Source organism: Myotis brandtii, unplaced genomic scaffold (genome assembly GCF_000412655.1).
Source record: "Myotis brandtii unplaced genomic scaffold, ASM41265v1 scaffold2269, whole genome shotgun sequence".
In the NCBI taxonomy this organism is placed as follows: domain Eukaryota; kingdom Metazoa; phylum Chordata; class Mammalia; order Chiroptera; family Vespertilionidae; genus Myotis; species Myotis brandtii.
The window spans coordinates 132,424-139,629 of record NW_005358516.1 but is presented as its reverse complement, the minus strand read 5'-3'; the positions used below and the strand labels follow the sequence as shown (position 1 = coordinate 139,629).

The window sequence follows — 7,206 nt, the reverse complement described above, 5'->3', positions numbered from 1 at the left end:
CCCTAGCAACCGGCCACCAGAATTATAAAGAGTTAAGTAGGCAGATAGATCAAGATTTAAGCTCTCTCGAAAAATCTGTTAGCCAACTGGAGGACTCCCTTGGTTCACTCGCAGAGGTAGTATTACAAAACAGACGAGGCCTAGATCTGCTTTTCCTGAAGCAGGGAGGCCTCTGTCTGGCTTTAGGGGAGTCTTGCTGTTTCTACACCAACCACTCGGGGGTGATCAGGGAAAGCCTTAGCCAGCTGCGAAAACGGCTGGCTGACCGAGAAGAGGCTAGAAGGGCTGAAGGCAATTGGTATGAGAATTTATTTTCCTGGTCCCCCTGGCTAACTACCCTGCTCTCCTCCTTGGCAGGACCAGTCGTTCTGCTCCTCCTAGGGCTCATATTTGGCCCCTGCATTGCCAGATGCCTCCTCAATTTCATACAAAATCAAATACAGGCTGTAAAGTTAATGGTTTTATACACCCAATACTCCAGGATCTCAGAGGAGGACGCTGAATCAAAGATTTGATTCCCAATAAGACCAGTAGGGAATGTACTGGGCTACATATCGGGGCACACTGTGCTGTCTGTTCCTGGAACAGACAGATAGGAAGGTACTGACATCAGGTCAGGCCTTGAGATATGGTCTCATGGTCCCTCCTCAATGTATACTGTGCTCTCTGTTCCCGGAAAACATAGATAGGAAGGTGATAATGCTGTGCTGTGTCGGGAACAAATTGCGTAAGCATGGCTTTGTAACTTTGTAGTTTTTGCAAATAAATTGCCATAACTCTTGCAGTCAGGTGCTGCAGTTCGAAGCAAAGGCCGAACTGCAGACAGCTGGCCAGCTTAATAAAGGTTCCTAAATTTAAATTCTGAGTCGGTGGTCTATCTCGCTGAGTCAACCCATAACACCATCCATGAGAATGAAATAAAACCATGTTACCTTTTTAGAATTCTTAAAGTGCCTATGTCCTGAGAATGTACCTCCTTTTCTCGATCTCCATGAAGCAGAAGGAACAGGGCCCAACCACTGCTCTCTGAAATTCACCATGGATTGTGCTGAAGACTCAGCTGTGAACAACTTGCAAACCACAGCTGAGCTCAGGGTGACACTAGGGCAGGCCATCGCTGGGAGACACAGGTGTCATCTGTCGGAAACATAGGGCTGAGGAAATCTCCAGTGGATTTGATGGGCCTCCCTGAAACATAAGCAGGTTAACCAAGTTCCACATTTTGTGGAGAGACTGTGATTGTGTGCTGACAGTTTCCCCAGCTCACCAACCCCTCTGCATTTTTCTTCCTCCATAAGGGATACATGAGTGTTAGCATGTGAGAATGTTTCTATTAGTAGAGTAAATATTTTAAAACACAAAGCCATCAGTGGTATTCACTGCACCATGGCTCTAGAGAGACTCTTGGCGAAAGTGTTATATGGAGAGGAAGGCAAGGACCTTCAGAGAAATCAGCCATGAACACCACCTGCAACTGCTCTTGGGGCTGCAACTCAGAATGGGTGGATCTTGAGCGCCTCCTGATGGCCTGAGCGCCCACTGCAGCCCAGCCCTCAAGTCTTCCTCAGGAAGGTTTGTGCCTGGGCTCACACTGACTTCCCCTCACTGTGTGTCTCTGGCACAGTAATACAGGACTGTGTCCTCGACTTTCAGGCTGTTCATTTGCAGATACATCGTGTTCTTGGCATTGTCTCTGAAGCTGGTGAATTGGCCCTTCACAGAGTTGGCATAGTATGTGGTACCACCATCAGGATTAATTACAGCAACCCACTCCAGCCCCTTCCCTGGAGCCTGACAGACCAACTGCATCCAGTAACTACTGAAGGTGAATCCAGAGGCTGCACAGGAGACTCTAAGAGACCCCCCAGGCTTCACCAAGCCTCCCCCAGACTCCATCAGCTGCACCTCACACTGAACATCTGCAAACACAAAGACATCCTGGTCAGGAAACTCTCACACATCCACTGTTGCTCTCACTCATTTCCACTCACATACACAATGTCTCCTGTTATCCATAAATTACCTCTTAAAAGAGACACTAGGAAAACCCAGCTGAGCCCAAACCCCATGGTGAGTGGTCTGTGTTCAGCCCTGATCAGGGAATGGGAACCTGGGGAACCCGGTGTTGGACTCCTGTCCCAGAGCTGCAGGGTCAGGGCTGGGCTGGTTTTTATAAGCATAGGGGCCCTATTTGCATGTCCTCCTACTATGTAGGAAGATCTGGGGTTGGATGCTGATATAAATGACACCGTCCCGCAGTGTAACATGTCCAAGGATGTATGTCTGTTAAAACAATTCCCCACAGCTGAGCCTGTGGCCGCTCTAAGGGATCTGTACAAAGATTCCAGAGATATAATTGTCATAAAATGAAAAATAGAAGAATTAAAAGTCAGAGATGCCTTTTACAGATACCAATCTTGACAACCAAGAAAAATCAACCCTCACAAACCGAGAAAGAAGTAAAAGTGCAGGAAGTTCATGTTCAGGAGACAGGAAGTTCCATCTGACACTTTTTCCCCTACAAAGTGATCAGAGGAGAAACAAAGACGAGAGTGTGAGCCTAGAGTCAGTGGACCAAGTGTGTGGGGGGGAGAGGGGGGAGGAGAGGAGCATCTGTGTGTGTCCCTGGGAACTAGAAGCAAGAACTATAGAGACACAGACAGAGCTCCCAGGTCCTATTCCTTCAGAGGAGTTTAGTTCTGAACGTGTAGCAGCTGCATGGCCTCCTTTGTGATGTTTATTCTCTAGACTCTGTTGTAGACCCAGTTCCATACATTGGGATATAGAAGAATCTTCATTATGACCAGCTGTGTTTACGAGAAGATGTAGGTAATAATTTGGGAATAACTAAGTTTGGGTCAGGAAAATGTTGTCATTGGAAATGTGACGGTTGCATATGACTCTTGGTACTGCTTACACCATGTACTGGCTCAGCTTCAGGTCTCCTGTCTGTGTCCTGTCCTGGAGTGTCCACAGATGGATTGACCTGTGAGAGGGGTGCTGGTGGATGAAGAGGGGCAGGTGGGTTTTTACAAGGTCCGCTCTGCCCTTGATGCTGTGGGAGGAGCTGGGAGAGCCAGCAGGGCTCTGGCCATGGAGCTCGGGCTCTGGGACAGATCTAGGGAGGGTGTGGACAGTAGAAGGCAGAGGGGGCAGTTGTCCTGGGACACTGGAGGGACAGCTGGGGATGGGTGTAGACCAGGACTCTGTCCAGCTGGTTCTCATGACCCATGTGGGTTCTCCATGTGGAAGCTGAGACACATGTCAGAGCAGAGCCCAGATGGCTCTCAGGGACCCACAGAGAGGGCTGCCTAGCAGGCGGCAGAGGGTTTCATCTCTGTACCAGTCTCCCTCTCTCCTCCACGTAGAATTCTGAGAGCTGAGTTGGGCTGGTTCTGGTCCAGGAGACTGAGGGGTGTAGAGAGTGAGGGGAAACCCTGGCCATCACCCTCATCCTGAGTGCCCCCTGAGCCAGAAGGTGCACTGCCCCAGGAAGATGAGACTGCCTGGGCAGCTGTTGGGGAAGTTTCTGGGGCAGGTCTGTGCCTGTCTGAGGGAGGGAGCCCCTTGGGCAGATCTGTGCCTGTCTGAGAGAGGGGGCCCTGGGGCAGATGGGGGCTTGTCTAGAGCAGACAGAGTGAGCTCAGACACAGGGTATGACTTCGCTGATATTTCTCTTTGTGGAAACTGTATCCCTCTCCCAGGGATGGAGAGGTGCCCTGTGTGCTCAGTATATCTGAGAGAAGGGAAGCTACTGAGAGAATCGTCTCTGAGACTGGAAAGAGCTCATCTAGGAAAAGAGAATGGTGTTCGCACCATCGTTGTCCTCAGGGAGAATGTGGGCACTTAGAGCACAGATGACAATGGGACCTTGTCTCTGGGCCACTGAACAGCGAGGAGAGAAGAAAAACCTGACCACAAGGGGCAGATGGTCCTCAGCACCTCATAGTGCCTATTCCCAGCTGTATACCCTGACTCAGGGCCTGAGCGCCCCCTGCTGGTCCTGAGAGCTCTGTGGTGTCCAGAGCTCCCCCTGGTGCCCTCCCCCTCCTGGTGCACCCAGGCTTCTCCTGAAGCTCAGCCCCTCCCTCTCCCTGCAGGGAGGTCTGTGTCTGGCTCAAGGAGACATGAAGGTCAGGCTGATGGCACCTGTCAGGTGTTTCTCTCAGGCATATTCATTCACATACTCAGTGTCTCTCATTCTCCATAAATTGCCTTTTAAAATAGCAGCAAAGAAAACCCAGCTGATCCAAAACCCATGGTGAGTGGTCTGTGTTCACTCCCAATCAGGGGATGGGAACACCTGGGGTCCCGGGGCTGGGTTGTAATTCACGAGCAGAGGTGGGGTGGCTATTGGCATGTCCTCCTACTATATAGGGAGCTCTGGGGTTGAACACTGACATAAAGGATGTCGTTGTAGAGTGTGGTGTGTCCAAGGGCACTCATGGCTGATGAGCATTAGCCCTGGTACCTGGTCTTTGCTCCTCTCACTTGGACCAAACTGCTTCCCTGAATCATCTGCTGACCTGTGCGCATTCCCTGTGAGGGCTCAGTACTGCCTGGATGGATAATGTGGTGTAGTAATACGGCATGATAATTAATGTAATAGAAAAATAAGAGCAAGGGTAGAGATTTAAACATGATACATTGGAAGTTTACCTGTATTAATATAGTGAGGTGATCAACTATCACAATGAAAGGGAGATTAAAGTGTGTGAGTGTCGTGTTCAGGAAACAGAAGTTCCACCCTATCCCTTATTTGCTCATAAAGTGATCAGAGGATAAACTAAGAACAGACCTTGAACCTATAGCCAGTGGACCAAATGTTGGGGAGATTGGAACCTCTGTGTGGATCATTGGGAAACAGAAGCATGAACGATAGAGAGAAACAGTAAAGCCAGTTTCAAACATTAGGATACAGATTAAACTCAATCAAAACTAAGATTTTTTATGACAATGTGGATAAAATGTAAGAATAATTAAGTTTATGTTATGAAAATCTTGTTATTGGAAACCTGACATCTGCATGTGACCCTTGGGACCACTGTCACCGTGTCCCCACATGATGGGGGGGAGGATCAACTGGAACCTGCAGCTGACTCAGTGCCACAATGGGGCGGGGGGGAAGGTACCTGGGAACATGATGGGTCATTAACCAAGACTGAGGACTCACATGTCCAGGGTTCTTGTTTCATTACATTGTCATCTCCTTGTGGTTAAGCCCATTCAAGTTTTCTTTCCTCACTTTCCTCTGAAACAGCCCAACATATTTCCTAGAGCCATAAAGACACTTTGTTGAGAGAGTGCAGGGGCACAAGCCATTTTTGTGTTGGTTCTGTACCTTACATCTTTCTGGAGTTACCTTTCTAGTTCTATCAATTTTCTTGTGAAGTGTTCAGGGTTTTCTATAGCTAAGATCATGTCATATTCATAGAGATAAAGAGAGACAATTTAGCGGCTCCTTTCTGACTTACAGATATTTTTTACTTTGTTCTTGCCACATTACTCTGACAAGGACTTCCAGTTTTGTTCAATAGAAGTAGTCACTGGGGTGCCTTGGTCTTGGTCCTGATGTTAGAAGAATTGTGTTGAAATTGTTTCTATGTAGCATAATGTTACCCGTTTTCTTTTGAAATGCAGCATGTATTATGTTAAGGAACACCACTTATATACCAGATTTATTGAAAATTTTTATCATAATGGGGTTTTGACAGTTTCAATGGCCTTTTTTATATCTTTTTTGTATGACAATATAGTTTTCTCTTTTATTCTCTGGATGGGTGTATCCAGTTTACTGATTTATAAAGGTTGAACCATCCTTGAATTCTAGGACAACATCCCACTTGATGATGGTAAATGATACTTTCAAGATGTTAAGTTTTATCTTATACTAGAGGCATGGTGCACGGCATTCCTGCACTGGGGGTGGGGGGCCTCAGCCCCGCCTACATCCACTTGCAGTCTGGGACCCCTTGGGGAATGTCCAACTGCTGGCTCAGGCTCCTGCCGCCACCGCCAGCCTTGAGCTTGGCTTCTGGCTGAGTGAAGCTCCCCCTATGGGAGCACACCGACTACAGGGAATCAGCATCTACACTGAGCGTCTGCCCCCTGGTGGTCAGTGTGTGTCATAGTGACCAGTTGTTCCACTGTTCAGTCGATTTACATATTAGGATATTATTATATCGGATTGTTGGGGATTTTAGCATTTATGTTCATCAGGGATATGACCTGTAATTTTTGTTTGTTTACTTATTTTGCTTTGGAAGCAGTTGGGTCCAGTGACCCAGTTACTAGGGCTAATGCTCATCAGCCATTCCTCAAACCTCAATAAATGAGTTTGGAGGTTTATCCTCTTTTTCAATTCTTGGAAGTGTTTCAGAAGAACTGATTGAAAAGATACTGTTTTTTTCTTTGAATTTGGATAGAATTCACCCTTGAATCCATGTGACATTAACTTTTCTTTGCTGAGAGGCTTTGGCTATTACTTCAATTATTATTATTATTATTTTTAATTTATACCCACCTGCAAAGTCAGGGGAAAATTTCTAGTTGAAGCAACAAATGAGAGGACTGATAAACACAACTGTTGAACTTCACAGGGAGGAGGCAGCACTTGCACATACGGTGAGCTGAGCAGTGACAGCCTAACCGGCATCCTAGTTCTGCCTCTCACAGGTAGATCTGAGCAACATGAACTGACAGGGGAGCACCTTGAAGTCCCCACCCAGGGAAAGAACTGCCTCTATAAACTGCAGTCCCGGCTGCTCTCTGCTGGCTCTGTGGTGGGCAGGACTAGCTCCTGCCTGAGAGTCAGCAGTCAAACACATGTCTGCTTTCAAATTTGAAGAAGAAAGGGATTTTTTTTGTAGAATCTTACAATGTTAATCCACTGAAGATTTCTGTGTATGGAGAGTGTAGCCTCTCACAATTCCTCCTGTGAGAGGCTACACTCAACCAGCAGGACATCTCACAGAACTAAGGGGCAGTGCATTTGGGTCAGTGTGGAAATTGCAGTTGTTTTCAGACCACATATTTATTTCATGTGCCACCCAAGAGAATGAAATTAACCATGTTATCTTGTATAGAATTGATAAAGTGTGTTGTCCTGAGAATGCACTGTCCTTCCCTGCACACCAGGAGCACAAGGAACAGGTCCAAGCTGATGCTCCCTGAAATCCACCATGGATTTGGGTGAAGACAAAGCTG

At 47.3% G+C, this 7,206-nt stretch overlaps 1 long non-coding RNA gene across 1 annotated transcript in view; it reads left to right on the top strand.

Annotated features, from left to right (window-relative positions):
* Positions 1-1,898, top strand: part of LOC106726115 — a 16,674-nt gene extending 14,776 nt beyond the window's left edge. The window contains exon 2 of the long non-coding RNA XR_001362128.1: positions 1,826-1,898. This is a non-coding gene — a long non-coding RNA (uncharacterized LOC106726115). The remainder of the gene's footprint in view (positions 1-1,825) is intronic.
* The last annotated feature ends 5,308 nt before the right edge of the window (positions 1,899-7,206 follow it).